The sequence below is a fragment of the Idiotropiscis lumnitzeri genome, chromosome 4 (genome assembly GCF_059441095.1).
Source record: "Idiotropiscis lumnitzeri isolate Australia: NSW breed Sydney's pygmy pipehorse chromosome 4, RoL_Ilum_1.0, whole genome shotgun sequence".
Taxonomy (NCBI): Eukaryota; Metazoa; Chordata; class Actinopteri; order Syngnathiformes; family Syngnathidae; genus Idiotropiscis; species Idiotropiscis lumnitzeri.
The window spans coordinates 4,152,347-4,171,990 of NC_142394.1; the positions used below are offsets into that span (position 1 = coordinate 4,152,347).

Sequence of the window (19,644 nt, forward strand, 5' to 3'; positions counted from 1 at the left end):
GTGTGTGTTGAGCAAGGTTCTGAATATGTCTTTTACTGTATTTCAAGAAACTCTGACTGTGGAGGGTATGACAAACAATGATTTCTCAGTTATATGGGGGGTTGCGAGCATCAGTAGGTGCATGCACTGGCACGCTTTATGCTCTTTATGCTCAATTACGATTTTTGGGTGATATCCGATTTTCTTGTGTAATCGTTCACATTATATATTCATTGTGACTCCAGTCTATCTGACGTGTGAGCACAAAGCTTAAAAAAATTGACAGGCATACAGACACACACAACGTAGTGTTTATGGAAGTAAATAGGGCCCAGCATGTTGGGGGTTCATGTTTTAATCATGTCATATCAACAAAGGGGCAATGCGTTCGGAGGTAGAAATAATAAAATTGAAATGGGGCGAAGCTTTTCGATCTCTGTGTTTCATGATAACAACTGCTAATGGTGACGTCGCATAATAAATGAACCGTCTGGATGTCTGAATTCCTACTATTACCCCAAATGTACATTTCATGATACAAGTGCGATTAAATCGATTTTAAAAATAAAGCCAATGCAGTTACTCCAAACAACTTTGCAGATTCACAGACAATTGTAAATGCCCCTTGCAAGCTACAATCACCCGCCCGCGCTGAGCGCATTTTGGGCTTTTGTAGACGTATACGTCGGATAATGGCCTTTCAGACTGATGTCGCATTACAAAAAAAACAGATGCACAAGTGATCACATATCAACAAATGGGAATTCAGCCGTTCCATCTGTCCAGCCATTGCTGACCGGCACTTGCGGCGCCAAGAGTGTGTCCACAAAAAAAAACAAAACACTACACTTCTCGGTGAATGTTGTTGAAAGTAAACTTTGAAACTTTGTGGAACAAAGCAGTCTCACATTAGATTGGAATATCTGTCTCCAGTTTGAAGTCTGGAAAAGAACTAATTATTTTCATGCAAGGCTGAGAAGACAAAAGATGAATGGGGTTGGACTCTCTTCCACTCTGGAGTTGACCAATAAGAGAGGTCTCGAACATGTGCGGGCATACTTATTAGTCCTCGGCTCGGTGCCTGTAGTTTAGGGATCACCTTGGTGGACGAGAGAGGCCATCAGGGGGAGGAACGGGTCCTGATTGTTGTTTGTGCCTGTGCACCAAACAACAGTTCAGAGTTCCCATTCCTGTTGGAGTCTTGTTGGAGACTTTGGCGTCAGCGAGCACTCCTGCTGGGGACTCCTTTGTTCTGCAGGGGCCTTCACTGCTCAAATGAGCAATAACAGTGAAACATGGAGGGGCATGTTTAACAGTGTATGTGTGAGTCATTTTAAATTAGCCCATTTCCAATGACTCAACCTATATTGATATTTGCCTAGTGGCTTTAGAGTAACAGGTATTCTATACAGTATATGTGCGAATGAAAGCCACTTGATAATATATAACTGCTCGCTGGTTGGTAGCCGATTTACATAATAACCGTATGTCACTTAATCATCTGAGGCAATCTGTTACGGTTTGTAGTAACCGAGGGGTGAATGGAGGAGCCAAACGCAAGCAGAGTCAGAGATGATTTATTTCTTTGGGGATGGAGGTGAGACAGTGAGTCCAGTTGAATGGATTTACGAATTTGAGTGAATGTCCAAAATTCGGAGAAAGTGAGCACCCGAGTGGCACGGCTTGGACAGGGAGACAGGAAGCTTTGCGGGAGCCACACAAGGAGAAAAGCAGAGGGAGATACAGAGAGAAACACAAGACAAAATCCATCCATCCACCCATCCATCCATTGTCTGAACGGCTTATCCTCACAAGGATCGCCAGCCAATTGCAGGGCACACAACGACGAACAACCATGCATGCTCACAATCACACCGAGGTGCAATTTAGGGTGTCCAATCAACCTACCATACATGTTTTTGGAATGTGGGTGGAAACCAGAGTACCCGGGGAAAACCCACACAGGCACCGGGAGAACTTGCAAACTCCACACAGAAAGGCCGGAGCCGTAATCGAACCCTGCACTTCTGAATTGTGAGGCCATCGTGCTAACCAGTCACACACCATGCTGACCACAAAATACAGAGAGGAATAAATCTTCAAATACTCAGAGACCATGGAAATCATCTGAGATACTATGAAGGAAGCAGGAATAATCTGGCACCTGACTCCTGGCTGCACTGGTCGTAAGTCTGGGTTGTTGATGAGACTGACGAGCTGCAAGTGCACAGGAGCAGGAGCCTGAAGCTGCAGGGGCACTTCACCTTACAATGAAAAGTAAATAAAATAGTAATAGTAAATCAAGAAAATAGAGTAACAATTCATCCCATCAAAATGTATATTCAATTCCAATAGTTTTTTTTTCTGACCTTATGTGAAACAGTGAGATCAAAGTGTTCCTTAAAAGGGGAAAGCTTTCTCTTCCTCAATGGCCCCATAACAGTGATAACAGTAATTAAATTACAAACTGCGCAAAAATCTTATACTCACAAAATGTGGCGAAACGGGAAACCGCCCTTGCATTTCGCTGACGAATTGAACTTCTCGATCCGCTTCCTTCCGGTAACGAGGTCGAGACAGTTTCGGAGCATTTTCTTGGTGCATGCTTCAAATACTCGCTCCGGGTTCACACAATTACTCGATATGCAAGACACATCACTAATTTTCGTAAATAAAGACTTACTCTTCAACTCCTTTCTCGTGCCAAATTTGGCTCATCAGGTGATATTTGTTTTTTTTTTCTCTTATTTTTTTAAGGCTTAATTTTGCTGTTATTGTATTATACTGTCCCTTTCTTTTTATGTATGTTTGAAATAAATTGTTTAAAAAAACAAACAAACAAATTGTCCACTCTGATTTGGGAACACTTAATTATTATGCTTTTCACAAAATGACAAAATACACTGAAAAAGCTCAATCTTGCTAGCCATTAGTGTAAACCGGTTCCAGCCATCCATTATCTACTCCACTCTTCTCATAAGGTTCAGGCAAATCTCATCATTTTTAAATGTTATTAATTTTTTTGTCTGTCTGTCTCTGCGGCCTGGTACCACATGGTGTGGTGCAGTGGTTGGGAACCACTGCGTTAAAGTGCTGGATCAACAAACAGTATTGTTATGAGTAGTAGTAGTAGTATTGTAAAATGTAAAACTTCCCTAGCTTCCGTAAACCACACCAAGAGCTTGATATTTACAAAGTTATTAGATCTGATAGGATAGAGTGTGGTCTTTAAAGAGTGGTTAATAAGGTGCAAATATATACAGTCCTTGGTGACGTAGAAAAAAAAAAAGGTTGAAAAATAACAAATGATTGATTGAATCATTGATTTTAATGTACTTTTAGGCTCATGTGAAGACTTATTAGGTTACTGAATTAATTCAATGCCCACCAAATTTGCTGTGCAAATATTTCACCAAATCTACAACAAAAGTCTGTTATGCACCAACTCAGTGGGCCAAACTGGCCTGGAAGCACATAGGTTATGAGCTATCTTACAAAATCTGTAAAAAACAAACACATTTTGTCCATACTTAATTATCTTTCCCCTTAGTGGCTATGTAAGTAGTAGTAGTTTGCATGAACATTGTTTGAATTTTGGTCTTAAATGTGTAGAATCACTACCTTAATAGTCACGAATAATGCGCATAATGGACACGCACAACCACTCACACACATACACAGCCAAAAAAAAAAAAATAACGTTTGCCCCATGTGGGGCCACTTTGCCGCGTTACTTTTTTCTCCCAGTAAGGTGCCAGTGCACCTCAGGGGAGAGAGACCAATTTGAATTCTTTCTCTCGTCCTTGCTGACTTGTTTGTCCCAGTAGTGTTTGCCTCTTCCTTTCCTTCTGTTTGGCCCAGCATCCACCCTGACAGCGTAAGGCCATTATTTTTTCCCCCTTTCTTGCTTGTACCTGGCTTCACAACCCTTTCCTTTAAATTTTTCTCTCTATCACAGCTACCTCTTTCACTCTGTGCAACCTAATTGGCATGACACTTTTCCTCCTGTCATCCCCAATGTTACTTTGAAAGCTGCCCAGTGGGGGATTGAAGAATGTGCACGGCACCTCAGCAATGATACACACACACACACACACACAACACAACAAACACCTTTTACTATCATCATTATCCCTGTGTTCATTTACATGGAAATGCTTTCCAATGTCCCCCAATTGCCTTTAAAAGCTGTCATTTATAAGGTGGGTAAACACAGAGATGCTTTAAAGTGTGCATAAATGCATGCTCGCATAGTATAAACAAAAAGACACACACATACAGTAGACACAACCCCTTGCTGCTCCTGGTGCACAAGGGCAAAGTACAGGAAATTATTTTGGCACAGAAAAGTGAACACTGTAACAGATAGCACATTATGCTCAAAGTATTTTCTCAATATCCGAGAGGTGTTGGCAGTTGTGTACATGTTACCCAGTTGCAGGATCGCTTGGGCTGAATAATGCTTGCCGGATCTCGAGGTGGGGTACCTCACCGTTGAATTAACTACACTAAAACGCCCGTGTTGAAAACGGCAAACAGTCTTTAGTTATTCATGATATGTTGCATTAGACTGGCAGTGGAAGCTTGTTTTTTACAATCCTCTTTCAACATGCTTTATCTACCACCTCTGACTTGGTTATTCTATTGGAAACCATTAGTGACATTAATGTATATTCAAGAGAGCACGACATTCTTGTGCCTGTAGTTTTAAAGAAACTACCTATTCAATCAGTATAGGCCAGAAATAGAAACAGATCAAGGCTCGTCACCAGAAGCGAATCAGATTAGGAGTGAAAAGCATCTCCGTTGGTGCAAAAAATGCCGTCCTGGACTTGGTAATCTTATTAAAATGTTTAAGGTCGGAATCTCTCCAAAGACCTAAGCCGAGTTATTAGTGTCAATTGAAAAGGTCATTATGATCTCTGCAGATGTTGTTCAACCAGTGAACAAAAGGCAAGTTCACCCAGAGGTTAAGGGGTCAAATGCAAGAAAAATAAACAATTTCACGAGAATTTGGATGAAGTGGAATTTCTCCATTAATTGAAAATATGGCATGATTTGACTATTGAGGCCTAGTCTAGCCTGTCCTATCCTATCCTTCCTTCCTTCCGGACCGCAACGTAGCGAGGGAACGCTATTTGTATCCTGGTGGGGGAAATCAGGGAGGGGAAAAGATGGCTTCGGTCACTCTTGACCAGGGGCGGGCAAACTCTTTGATTGGCGGGCCACAATGGGTTCTAAAATTTGACAGAGAGGCCGGACCAAGAGCAGATGGATGTAGTGTTTTGGTAACCTCACCTTATCAGAGAAAAAAAATACATTTAACTTTAAATGAAAGTGAAAAAAAGCATTACAACAATATACATGTCTTTGAAAAACCACAGTATTTTGAAAATAAAACATTTACAAGGTTTATTCATTTAATTTTTTTCAAGTTCGATGGGCCGGATTAAAACGTTTAACGGGCCGCATGTGTCCCCCGGGCAGTAGTTTGCCCACACCTGCACTAGAGCCAAGTTTTTATGGAAAAATGGTAGTTACTGTGTATTTAGCCTAATGGCATCTGCTGACTTAGATACAGTCTCTGAAACAGACAAACAGGCAGCAGAAGATATCTTCTGATCACATGTGGGGGCAAAATTGAGATGGTCAAATTGAAGTTTGACCAGTCTGGGACTGGCTGGCAAGCAGTCCACAGTGAACCCTGCTTCTCACCTAAAGTCATTTAAGATCGGCTGTAGCTCACCAGTGAACCTAACAATAATTAGTGAAAATAAATAGATAAATAGATAAAAGTTCAACGAACAATGGGCTTTTTTAACCTGCCCCTTTAATACTTTAGATGAAAGAGTTTTGTAACTAAAATGATGTCAACATTTAAACATCAGCTGTATATGCGTCATTTGAACATCTCCGTCCCCATCTCACTTCACACCTCCTCTTGTACTGAATAGCGGTATAATATGTGTTCACCGCGATCTTTTCGATACACTTTTGCTGAAGAGAACATAAAGTGAGATGCGAGAGGATTACTAATATCACCTGCAATGCCACCGCGGTTGCAAGCCTCAGGGCTTTTTTTGTCTTTTCTCGCCTCACTCCCACCCTTCCTGCTACCCTATCCCAGCCCCTCCGCACGTACAGATTATTTTGCACCCCCGAGCATTCCCAATGCCCCCAGCTGAGAGGAAATGTCAGACGATTACCACCCACCACTACCCTCCTTCCCAATATGCACACACACACACACACAAGGCACAAGGGCATAAATGCAGACACACGCTCAAGGACGCAATTACACACGTCTGGACCCTCTTGACACACAACACAATAGAGGAAATCTCATTAGTCAAATGCTGTATGACATTGATTTTCACTTCTATCTGCTGTTGGTAGTAAGATCTGGATGGGCACAGTTGGAACTCATGCGAGAAAATTCACGGCAGCACTACTGGTTAAGCCGATTACATTTTTTGGGGAGCACAGAGACCTGAGGGGTGAAAAGAACTTGAGTTGGTTCCACTCTTTTCTTCAGCCGTTCCACCTCCTCCCCTTTTCCCCCGTTTTCTCCCGCTCTGTATTGATTTATTCATGCGCTCCTGAGGTTTATCCACCACGGGCTTACAGCCGCATTGTTTGACTTGAGCTGAAAATTATTTCAAATTCAGTGGATTACATTTGCGAATATTGAACAACGTGACAAATGTCTAAAGAAGAAGCAGATCGTGTGGGGAAAAAGTGAAACAATTCACTGTCATGGTTTATGTTTTTTCCCTTTTCTCTTTATTTGTTATAGAAGAACAATGCACATTAATGAAAATTTCAAAAATAAAATGTAAACGCACCAAATTATAGACAAAAGGCTTTCCATTAGTCCACCTGCCTTAAGAAATCTGGATAATTGCAATAACAATTTAACAGGAAAGCAAAATAAAATCAAAAGACAGATAAGGCCAACAATTTTTGGGAATAATGCCAAAGGTTTGAGGCCGGTAGGCTTGACAGATCGCGGAGGGCGCGGGACTGACTGGCAAAAAAAAAGGGTCAAGTGCCCCGCTCTGCTCATGACCCTTCAGGGATAAAGGTTTGGTTATCAAGTAACCATTTCTTTAAATTACATATATTTAAATGAGCTGCAGGAGATTAGATTTTTTTAATTTTCTGTTTTGTGGGTTTGCATTCCACTCATTACTTTAAGAAAAAAACAATTGACCAAATTATTATTTTTGAAGAACTTCACAAGCTATTCTAGCAACCTCTCCACTGTCACAGCTAATCTAAATGTTTTTTTTTATATGAGAGCAGACCTTAATATAACATTTTTTTTTCATCTTATTAGCCTATTATTTATTAAGGATTGTGCAATGATCTTTTCTTTTTTCAATAGAATTTTAAGCATTCATTGTATAAAAATATTACTGTCTCATGAGGAGCAACATTTGGGTCAGAAGCAGACATGGCACAGAAGTCGAAAAGTCTTTATATAAAAAAATCTTAAGTCAAACGGAGCAGGGCTGGATTCAGATGACATGGAAGTACCGTAAGATGACATTCTCACTCCAAGAAAGCTTGACACACTGATGATGTGTCACTGAATAACTCCTAAATATACTGTGAAAGATATCAGGCTTATATGACCTAATCGAGGAAAAAGCATTTACATAGCAACTGATACATCAAGATACGTCAAGGAACAACCAGTGACAACATTTTGCCATGGCTGCTGTTGCATATTGTACACAAATGACCTGTTTCTTTTGAAGTGGCATTCCATTGCTGAAATGCAAAGTCAGATGTTCTCTGTTGCACTCCTAATTGCACGGAGGATTTATTTATAATGCAGACAGACTTTTTGACTAAATACAAGCTGAGTGTTTGAGTGAATTTTCATCTAAAAGTTAAAATCACCCATAGCACCTGTTTCAATTTCTTCATTGGGTCCATTCCAATTCTGTGCAACCCACTGTGTGCCAACGAAAGGATAATTAGTCTGCAATCTCAGAAAGAAGGAATAATGATATGTATTTTTCTTCCTCCATTCTCTTCTCCTCCAGTCACATTGATTCTTTGAAGTCTGAACATGCATGAAATCACTTGATCTTTATTTCTTCAAGTTCATTGCTTATTTTCTACTTGTGTTCATGTCATGCATTTTTAACAAACCCTTTGAGTTGACTTTGTGATGTGCCGTAGAGAACATCAAAGGAACTCTCAGTCTGTCTTCTTTCCTCTTGCACTCTTTCATTCCCGAGACTCTACTTTACCCATCTCTTTACTGTTCTAATAGAGAGATTTTTTTTGTTTCTCAGGTAGAACTGTGAATGAATGTTAGAAGAGGAAAAGATACAGGAGATATTTTTTTTAATTCAATAGAATTATGTGGTTTGTTAGCATGTTGCCAGTGATAATTCGAAAAATGACACCACAAGATAAATGGCATTGCAACATGTCCATTCCTCAAGCAGAGTTTAAGTTCAAACTGTACATAACACAATGACGCTAACAATAATTATTTTGGGACTAAAGTCTCTTGGTTTTGATTAACACACTTGCTTAGTATGACAACTTTATTTTAACTGTGACCTTTATGGTGGTACTTGGAGAGCTGAGTATCTTTTGAAGTGGTACTTAATTTGATGCAAAAAGTTTGAGAATAACTGCTCAAAATGATTATGCGTGCCATTGGCAAACGATGTAAATGTAGTAAAGAATGCTGTAATTAAAAGCAGCTCGGATGGTTTTTACCATGAAGAAGAGCACCACACAATGAAGTTTGAAGTGATGGGATTGGAAGTGCTCTGCTCTCTTTTTACATGTGATGACCAAATAAAAAGTGTATACATTCTTTAACTTTCATTGCGTGTTGCTGCGGACACGTCCCCAGACCTGTTTTAAAAGGGGCACATGAAATGTGTGGGCCGGCCCGATTATCATTATTACATCTCAATTGAGAGTACTTACTTGGTTTACTCCATATTTTTGATGCTCAAAGCGTTTTGTGGCTCCTGTGTTTTCTTGTCAATATGAAACAGGGTGAAATGGCTCTTTGAGTTGCTGACTTCTACATCTACACCACCCGGAGCCTCAGCAGAGCTCACAAGATCGATCAGGAAAATACTCACCCAAGCTCCCAACTCTTTGACCTGTTGCCGTCTGGCAGGCGCAACAGTTGCATCCAAAAGAAGACTAACAGACTGAAAAACAGTTTCTTCCCGAGACCCATCTTCATGCTGAGCTCTTGCATACAACTACCCTTGCCTTGTAGAACTGCTGCAAAATGTGTTTTATTTATTTAATTTCACATTTATTTATTATTTAATTATTTAATCTATAATCAATTTAAGTATATCTTTAATTAAATTATTTGCAGACGCACGATGCAGAACAGCACATTGTGGCTGATGCCTGATTTCATTCCTGACGTAGGGCTTGTCATTTTGTTTTTAACCCGATGTGCTGTTGTGGTACCCTAACATATTGTAGCGTCTACTATGGAAGGATTACAGAGCCATTCGTCAGTGAACTCAACTTCACATGGTTTTTGTATGTCCATGGTTGTCATCAAATAGGAGCAGCACTCGCTCCACTCTCTCTTTTCCCGGTCACTTACGACCAAGCACTGTGTTGATTTTTCAATTAAAAAATATTTTATTTTGTACCATCACTGATGTACAAATTCAAGTGCAAACGTTTGTTAACAAATGTGTGTGTTCTTAACAGAAACTCTTTATTATTTCAAAATGTCTGTAAAAATATCAGCGTCGTAAACACTATTGTAGTGCAACATACAGTCAGTAACATATCTGTTCTGTCCTGTTTATAAACAAGTGACAATTTCTGTGTAACATTGCTGCACAGTGCAAATCTACTGCAAGGCCTCCACCTGCACATTTAAAATGAAAAAGGGAAATGTAGAAGACAATAATAAAATAAAATCCAACAAATATTCATCCATCCATTGTCTGTGCCATTTCTCCTCACAAGGTTCGTGGGTGTGCTGGAGCCTGCAGCCATCTTTGGGCAGTAGGCGGTGTACACCCTGGATTGGTTTCCAGCCAATCGCAGTCACCATTAATATTCTTCAGAAATTGTGTGCTTCAAAAAGCTAATTTTTAAACATAAAATGGAAATTTTTGAACTTGAACATTGAAGTTATAATAAACCTTTTCAGAGAAACTTCTGTAAAGCTGAGTCATTCACTGGTTGTTTGACAGGTATGCCCATGTTTTTCTTAAGAAAGAGCAGCTGGTCAGCATGTTCAGGCGTGACTAGACTTGTCTGAACACTGATGATGTCCCCACCAGTTGAAAAAAACTCTTTTAGTTGCAACTCTGGTCCCAGAAATGTACAACTGCATTTGTGCCAGCTTGGACAGAAGAGTGTCAAAATGCTCTTGACTTTTCCAAGACAGCAGAGGATCCTCCGTTAATGGAAGAGACTGAAAATCTTGGTATTGCTTGATCTTCCTCTCAGAAATTGCAACAGTTGACTCTATCTGTGTTGATGTATTATTTTTGAAAGGCTGTCCCAGCAGGGCCACAAGAGCAGACTTTCTCCTTTTTGGACCCTTTGCAAAGCCGCCCTCCTAGTTGTTTCCAGTCCTCATCCTCCCCTTGTGCTTGCTCCCAAAAGTCTTGTGCATTGTCCTTCAGTGCTATAGCATTTGACAGTAGTCTTGCATCAATATCTTGCACATCTTGAGGTGACAAAAACAGCAGAGATTTAAATCTTGGGTCAGGGGATGATGACATACAGAAGATATTTTTCCTCCACTGACTCATACCTCTTGGGGAGATCTTGATGAATGGCATTCTTGATTTCTCGAGCCAGAGGTGAATCTTCAACAGTGCTAGTGGTGTTACTTAACAGCTGAGCTTGAAGTGGGGCAATGATAGAAATGGTGGGGCTCTTTTCTTTGCACATGATGTTTGTTGCCACAAGCATTTACTTGAGTGCTTTCACCATCTCTTCTGCATTTGATATGTCAGTCTCTGTCAGTGAGCAGTCAGTCACATTCTTTCTTACCCTAAAAACACAGCAAAATAAAAAAAGAAAAAAAACTTATGTATATTTATCTTTTTAAGTGAAATAGTTTGTAGTGGAAGACTGACAGCGTTAGTACTGTGAAGTGAAAAAAAATATGATTTTAATGTGTGTTGTTGTATATTAAATTTTACCTGTTCTTTTCTCGTTTAAAATATTTACATTAAAATGTATACAAATTTAGATATGAGAAAAAAATATTGCAATGTTTTTCTGTTATAACCGATGATTAAATTGATCGTTCAAGAAAAAATATTTACTTTACGATATGCACAATGTAATTAATTATCCTTTAAATTGCTACACTTTCTTACCTGAGGTGATAAAAGAGCAGCAGTGATGGCTGCTTGTTGCTCAAGAAACCCGGAGAACATCTGCGAGGCACTATTCCAATGCAAGAAGTGTGGTGACTGTGGGCACATTCACAGCATGCTGTGATGCAAGGTTTGGTACGTAATGGTGGCCAGTTAGGTCCATGACTACAGTCATATAAGAAGCATTATTGGTCACAACGACAGGCTTTTTTGTGTCATTCTTCCACTCGTCCAATGCTTTCTGAAGTTCTTCTGCAATGCACGTGTCAGTGTGGGTTTCATGCATTTCATGGATTTGAAGCACGTATGATTTGAGTTGCTTCAGCCATGTTTTCTCCGATTATTTGTCTTCTTCACCTGGCGACTTCCGCTTCCCCGCTGCTCCAGTGAGGCACACACCTCGTGGACCGCCAAGTAATTGCTCAACGAACAATAAAGGAGAATTTATATTCATTTAAAATATCAATACTTGCCAGAGGCGAATCGTTAATCGATCAGAAGACAAAATATCGTGATCTATCGCCATATCGAGATATTGTCACACTCAGTCGTGGCTTTGGGAAGACGTTCCTGGCTCTTTGTTCCAGCTGGAAGGCTTCCCGTGTGCATGTGCTGACAGAGAAGCATCATCCGGGAAAAACCAGGGGCAGAGGAATTTGTGTTTATGTCAAAGACAGCCATCAAAGCAAAAAATTTGCAACTCTGACCTCAGTGCTCGGCATATCATTGTGACCTTTTTATTTATAATCTACAGAAACATAAATGCTAATTTTGATTACTGTATTTTCACAACCATAGGGCTCACCAAATTAAAGACCGCAGTCTCAGTTGTGTGGGCGATTCCTTTATGTACTATTTATCTTTCCAGATGTATCAAATACAAGCTAGGTTGCAGGCACAAAGATGAACAGGATCTTCCATCATAAGGGTGTTTATATAAAGAAGTGGAATGGATTTTGGATTGCTTTCCAACCTCATCTATGAAATGAATGGAAACTGACAGCTATATGGTCATATCCTGTAAATAGTGAGAGGTTACGTGATTTTTTTTTTAAGTTTACATTCAGGCCACCTTATATTGACATTTTGCTAAGGGTAAACTATGCATATTAAAAAAATATATTATTTAGGCGGCTTTATGAATATTTTTGGGGGGTATTCAGCTCCCTTAAAATAGGCCTAGTGATGCCACTGCTTTTCAGCAATTAATGATACAGTATTGTTGCACATGTTAATGATGATGAATGATTTTGGACAAACGTGACAGCAACATTGGGGAGTCTTTTAAAGCCAAGAGTCTTCCACCTCTTGTAACTCTGATTTCCAAAGGTTCGTTGCCCACTACCCAAACAATAAGGCACTCTGTACAAAGGAGGTTAGAGTCTACATCAATAAAGAGGATACTGGCCATTAAACCCAGACTAAGATAGCATTCGCGCAAAAGAAACCTAAAAAAATGCTGAAGGCCAGTTGGAAAAAAATAAAATCACGAGGCAGTAATTGAGTACAGATGCTGTAAAATGAATGGTAATTGGACTCAACAAAAATCATTACGAACATGACTCTTTGAAAGAAGCAGATCGCCACAACAAATGACTCGGACAAACAAAGGCATGACTCCCAAAATCCCCCTCAAAAATGTCTGATATGATGTCCCTTTTAGACCAGGTGGAAATTTTTTCCCAACAGGTCAATTCAATATTCAGTAACGTTTTCAATGACATTTGCTCCATCAAATTAGATTAGTTTGGTGTGAGTACTAAAATTGTGGAAACATTCTACAAAGCTATATTATGAGTTGCCCTTGATCCAAAACAAGACAAAAATTGACACAGTGGTAAAAGTGGCCATAAAAGTAATTGAAATTCAAAATAAAAAGAGCCCTTTTCCAACTTGTCTTGTTGTCGTTTCTTTTCTTTTTTTTTTTCTTTTTTAAACAAAATTGTGACGGGAGCTCGGAGCCCGGAAAATACGGTAGTTTGGAACTGTTGTATTTTATTCATCATGGAAATTCGGCGACATGCACAGCTTCCAGACGCTTCAGTGGAACTCTACTTGTGGCTAACAGCATCACAAAATTAAGTTTCATTGCCAGAGTATGACGTCCAATAATGAGCAGACTACAACCAATGACAACTTTATTGCACACTTGCAACCCCAGTGAGGATAAGTGGTTCAGAAAAACTATGTCACTGCACTGTGTCGTTACTGTCATGCTTTGTAATCGTAATTAATAGTTGTTGAAATACAAGTGCAGCTATGGTAAATAATATTTTTACATATACTGGTTTCACATAAAAATGACCATTAGCCCTTAAAGGATCAGGAGGCTGCATTTATTTAAAAATATATGCGTGCGCATATATGTGTGCAATGTGCATTGTTGAAAGGTCACTGCTCAGTAAATAGTAATTAGTGATTTATTCTTTGAATCATTAATATGGAATATATATACTGTAAAACACTGCTATGCACAGTCCTGCTGTAATGTTCCTGACAGAATTTAAAAAATAAGAAACTGTCCCACCAGGAGGAGGCCCTGGGGACGACCCAGGACACGCTGGAGAGGCTTTGTCTCCCAGCAGGCCTGGGAATATCTTGGGATTCCCCGGAAGTGATGGACAAAGTGGCTGGGGAGTTGGAAGTCTGGGCTTCTTTGCTATGGCTGCTGCCTCCGTGACCCAACTCCAGATAAATGAAAGAAAATTGATGGATGGATGAGTCCTCAGTACACACAGAAGCAGTGGTTGCAGTGATTTGTTTTTACTGTTCTTTTCAAATGGAAATTATTTCTTCTTTACATTTTTCTTGTAAAAAAAAAAAAAAAAAAAAGATTCACGTGGAAAAATACCAAAGCTGAAAAATAAACATAGATGTGTGCTAATGTGTAATGCAATTTTTATTTAGCTTAACTGATATTATAAAATTGGGATGGGAAACATCATCTGGAACCGATATGGGAGGGAAGGTGTTTAAATTAGTAATGGCGTCGCAAATTTTTGATTGATACCCATTCCTTATGCGAATGCATGCTGCGTCTGTGTGTGTAATGCAAACTTCAGATTGAGAAAGAACCAGTAGCTGAATAATGTAATTGTGATCAAAGATCTGAGATACTCATCCACTTTTGGCAGGACATTGTTCTTGATCCAAAGGAGAGAATCATGAACTCAGCTTTAGAAAGGCTGATTCTTGTGGACCCATTTTTAGCCTCCTATATCTGAAGTTTACCTAACACTTCAGTTACTTGGAAATAGGCTATCCTATAGGAGAACTAGGAAGACTGAATAGTGTGAGCCCCCTTTATTTGGCCTATCCCAGCTGTCTTTGGGCAGTAGGCGAGGGACGAACAACCATCCAGGCTCACACTCATACCTAGGGGCAAAATATATATATATATATATATATATACATATATATATTTATAAAGTTATTAGATTGATTCAAAATGAAAATAAATTGTAGTTTACCCTCCCATTTTATATGTAATGTAATCATAGGTGTTTTTGTTGTCCTCTCTTTTTTCTTTTATATTACTGAGTAATTTAATACAAATCATTCTGTTGTCTCAAATATTGAAACTGATCAGGAAATGCCCTTTAAACTTTATTTTTCTCAAGAAACCATTAGATGCTCATTTCAAACGGAGAAGAAATCCCAATCCCAATTTTATTTCTTTTCAAGCTTTCAATATTGTTATTGTTCTCCTACTTTCTGGGCAGTCCTTTATTTTAATGATGTGTCAAGCTTGTAACTGAAGATGTATATTAAAGATGATCCTGAGAAAATTGTGTTGTAGCACATTGTTTTCCTTACTCAATTGTTTGATGAATAGCCTTACCACCATCTGAAAAACTGTTTTGTTCTGCGTGTTAAAACCTCGTGTGCTCGTGCGCGTGTGCTTATGTGTGTGTATGTGTTTGTGAATTAGACATCCAAATCCCTACTTCAGTCACCAGGCGGAGCACTGAGTATTTGTTTAAACCCTCACACACACCCCTACACACACGCGAGTCTCCTTTTTTATTCACCGATACTAAAAAAAAAAATCATAGACAATCTCAAACATAATTTTAGCATGATTTAAGGTATAACATAAAAGAGACTAGAAAAATGTACTGTATTCCGCCATTGTTCATGAGTATGTAAAAATGCAGAAGTCCACGAGTTCATCATGACACACAGACGTGCGCACACGCCCCCATCTTTGGCCTTTTTTGCCAGACATCTTGTGGCCTGTAGGGCAGCAGCAGGGTGCGTCCTGCCTTCAGGGCACCACAGGGGCGAGCACTATAGCCTCCGGGCTTCCGACAACGCCAGCTGTGCATGGCCCCAGCTCCTGGGAAATAGGAACGTGTGTCAACTTTGATTAATTTTACACACTTTGGGTAATAGCCAGCAAAACCTTTCTTTATATGCCATTGCTGACCAACAAATACAAGATAGCCCGGTTGTTACCCAATCAGTTTTTTTTCTTATTTCAGTCATGTGTCTCTACTAAAATATTACAATTCATAGACGAACAAACAACTTAACACCTCTATTTTCATCATTACTCCCCTTTACAGCACAAATAATGAGTGACTGTCTCTGCTACCTGTGGCAATTAGACAAACACTGACATACTCTTAGACTGAATGAAATAATTTGAAGAACAGACCTTAACAAGAAATGTATGATTTTTATGATTTTATGCCTCCACTCCTTTGTGCACACATCTGAAAGTGTTTTTCCATCTCATTAGGAGACAACTTTGAAATGACACTGTGAGCAAGGTTACTTATTATAACATGGAAAGGAGTCCCCTGCGTTTTAGATCCTTTATATTCGCTGCAGTAAAAACAGTCACTATCATCAAGTAATATCGACAGAGCTTATACAAATTTTGAAGATGGGCTCAGTAATAATGTTTTGGCAGTTGGAAAAAAAACATTGATTCAAGGGATCAAATTTGAGTGTTTAATAAAGCTGCCATGAAAACACAAACAGCCAATTTTACTACATCTATTGCTATAGAGAAAAAAGTTACAGGCAAAGTTTGTTGGGTTATTATTAATCAAATCAAAGTGTCCTATTATGACAGATCATATCATTTTTGTCCCAGTCAATTATATATATATATATATATGACATACATGTATATGTTTGCATGTATATATTTACAATACATATACCATATCATGTATCAATAATAAATCAATAAATAGCCGTTTCCACTTGACATGTTGTCGTAAAGTGGAAGTTGCACCTACGTACAATACCTTCACCCAATTACAGATGCCAGAAGCGATCAGATTGAAAGAATGCAAAAGCCAGTTGAACTTTTTCCCAACTTAAAAATTGTCAATCTCCGGTCGTGTTTCCTCATGTTTTCCATCTCTCCCTGATGCAACACACCTGAGTCAAATGGTCAGGATTGTTATCAGGGTCCTTCAGAGCTTGCTGATAGCTGATCATTTGAATCAGGTGTGTGTTGCAGCAGGGAGAGATGAGAAACATTCAGGAAACCTCCCTCCACGACCGAAGTTTGACATCTATGCGCTAAACGTTCAGAATGGCTCCTGAGATACGCGAAACATGCTAAAGGGAGAGTTATTGGAAGTATTTGTTATACACGAAAAGTAAACCCTGTACTCTTCTTGAGTTTTGTAACTATGTTGTGCGTGTGTGTTGTTTTGCTTTTTATTAGACAGACTCGCTTTGATAGCATGAGTGAGACAATCAAAACTGATGATCAAAAGAAGTTTGGGGCGAATACCTTTTTTAAAATAACAATGTTACGTCCCACTTTATGATTTTTTTTTTGGAACACAAAAAGATGAGTTTCCTTGAATTGCTATGTTGTGATCAAACAATAAATTAGAAACAGATATAAGGACAAAATCTATTTTTTATTAATTTATTATACAGAAGGACCAATTTTTAATGGAGGAGTGCTATAAATTAAATCAACGAAAATAGTTAGCATCATTATTTAAGTGTTGTGTTTCCTTATGATGGTTTTTGTTCATTCACTTATATTAGATTATATTTAATTTTTACCATACACTGGTAAAAAAAAATAAAAACAATTAATTTTGGGGCAAGAATGCATCAATTGCATTTCCATTCATTGTAAGAACACGAGCTTACCTAGTAAAGAAAATACAAACAGTACTGCTCTTGTTAGCTGGCGATTTACCATACATTTGACTTGACCCAGCATTTTGTTGTACGATACCTCAATTTTGGCAAAAGACATGCTTTATTGTTTAACCCACCCGATTTTTACTTTAAGAAGAAAAGCGTGCTTTTGACTTAGGCTTAATGCTGATCAAACCCGGGGCACTGAGTCAAGTTCTTCTTTGGGTCGGTGGCGGATGAGTGACCAAAACGTATAACCAGAATATTATAATACGACCAATTCCGGGCGAAGAATCCTCAGCTGTAAATCAAGTTATGGTGAAGCCACACCACCTTTTTAATTCCAACAAGTGAAGCTCATTGATGTGAGTCCAGGAAAGCCAGCCCCGTCATTTTTAAATCAATGCAAATCACAACATCTAACAGCCTTATGGATTCTCTGATATGGAAGTGTAAGTATGCGCACAAGGAGTGGAACAGCGAAGGGTGGGAAGGCTTAACATGTTCTCTTCTGTTCAATATTTCTCTCTCATCTTCGGTTATGTTCTTGTCATGCTCCTCTTCAAAAGCATCACTTGTCCTTACTTGAATTTGGTTCTGTTTGACAATGTTAAGCAAGACACGTGGGCACGGGTGATTTCACGATTCCACACAAAAAGCAGACAGTTTGACATGCGAGGTGCATAGTAAATAGGTGCTGCTTTTGTACACATACAATCTGTGGATTCCCTAATCATTCCAATTCATTACTTTGCAGTCATTACAAACCTTGCAGAGTGTTCATTTATATTTTTCTCACTTTGTGCCAAACACCTACAACGACAGCAGTCCAACAGGGAAAGAAATCAACGAATGGCCTTTACAAGGACAAAACTCTCTATCAACTCAAAAGTAAAACGTTGGAGGTGGATCTGTAGACAATTCCATGCCCAAGTGCATAGAATTTTCAAGTTTTGCTGTATTTGGAGTCCTGGTGGCCTTAGTTAAATTCTTCTGGTTTGCACATTCATTGTTACCTGACACAGGATAGTCAATTATACAGTTTAATAGTTTAAGTGCTTTGAGAAAAGATGTACTGGACAGTGTTTGGACAAACCATATGTATGTCATATTAATTATTGACAATTAGAATGATACTTAATACGGATAGCTTAGATGTGAAAGGCAAACGATAGGAGCGCCAGTCATTTCACACGGGAGCTGAGCATGCAGAGATGCCACAATTGAGAAGAGAGTTGGAGTATTTGCTTCAGACATGACCAGTGTGGCCGCTTCTAGAGATTGAAGAGCCTTTGCTGCATCATCTGCCACTGTTATGTCTCCCTCAGTCAATGTAGAGAGATCACTCTCCTTCCTGTAAACCTCAGATACAATACAATACAATACAATTTGATTTAAAAAACGCATTTCACAACAGCTGGAGCTGTTACAAAGCACTTTCCATATGGTGTAGTATAAATTTGTGGGAAATTACAACACAAATTAAAAGCCATAAACAATAGATACAAGAAGAACAGCAGAACAGCGACAGCCCCATGTTGAGTCAAAAGCTAAAGGATAAAAATGTGTCTTCAAATGAGTTTTAAAAGTGGACAGAGAGGGGGCTAGCCTAACATTTAATGGGAGGTCATTCCATAGGGAAGGACCAGCAACAGAAAGGGCACGATCCCCGCTTGAGGCTGCGCTTAGTCCTCTGTACCTCCAGCAGCATGTGGTCTGCAGACCTGAGGCATGTGTGTAGGGGTGGACGAGCTCAGAGAGGTATGCTGGGGCGAGGCCATTTAAAGACTTGAAGACGAACAGAAGTATCTTAAAGCGAAGCCTAAAGTGCACTGGGAGTTAATGAAGAAAGGCCAAAATTGGGGTTATGTGATCCATCTTTCGATATCCAGTTAAAAGACGAGCAGCAGCATTTTGCACCAGTTGGAGGCGCTTGAGGGAAGCAAGGCTGGCAAGGTGGCTTCTAGATGCTCCAGAAAACGCTCTAGCTTATCTGGAGAGCTATTTCACCAAATCCCCACAGCAGTTACCAGTTTGTGGACAGGAAGATTGAGTCATTTCTGTGTTTCTTTTAGTATGAAGCTGGCATACTACTCCGATGGAAAAATGACAGTTATGTCTTAATCTAACGAGCAGGTGTGAAACAGATTTGGGCTTGGTAGCTGCTTGTGCAGCAAGATTGAGG

At 39.3% G+C, this 19,644-nt stretch overlaps 1 pseudogene; it reads right to left on the minus strand.

The window, feature by feature from the left end:
• Positions 1-10,146: 10,146 nt before the first annotated feature.
• Positions 10,147-12,017, minus strand: LOC148337867 (E3 SUMO-protein ligase ZBED1-like; annotated as a pseudogene).
• Positions 12,018-19,644: the final 7,627 nt, after the last annotated feature.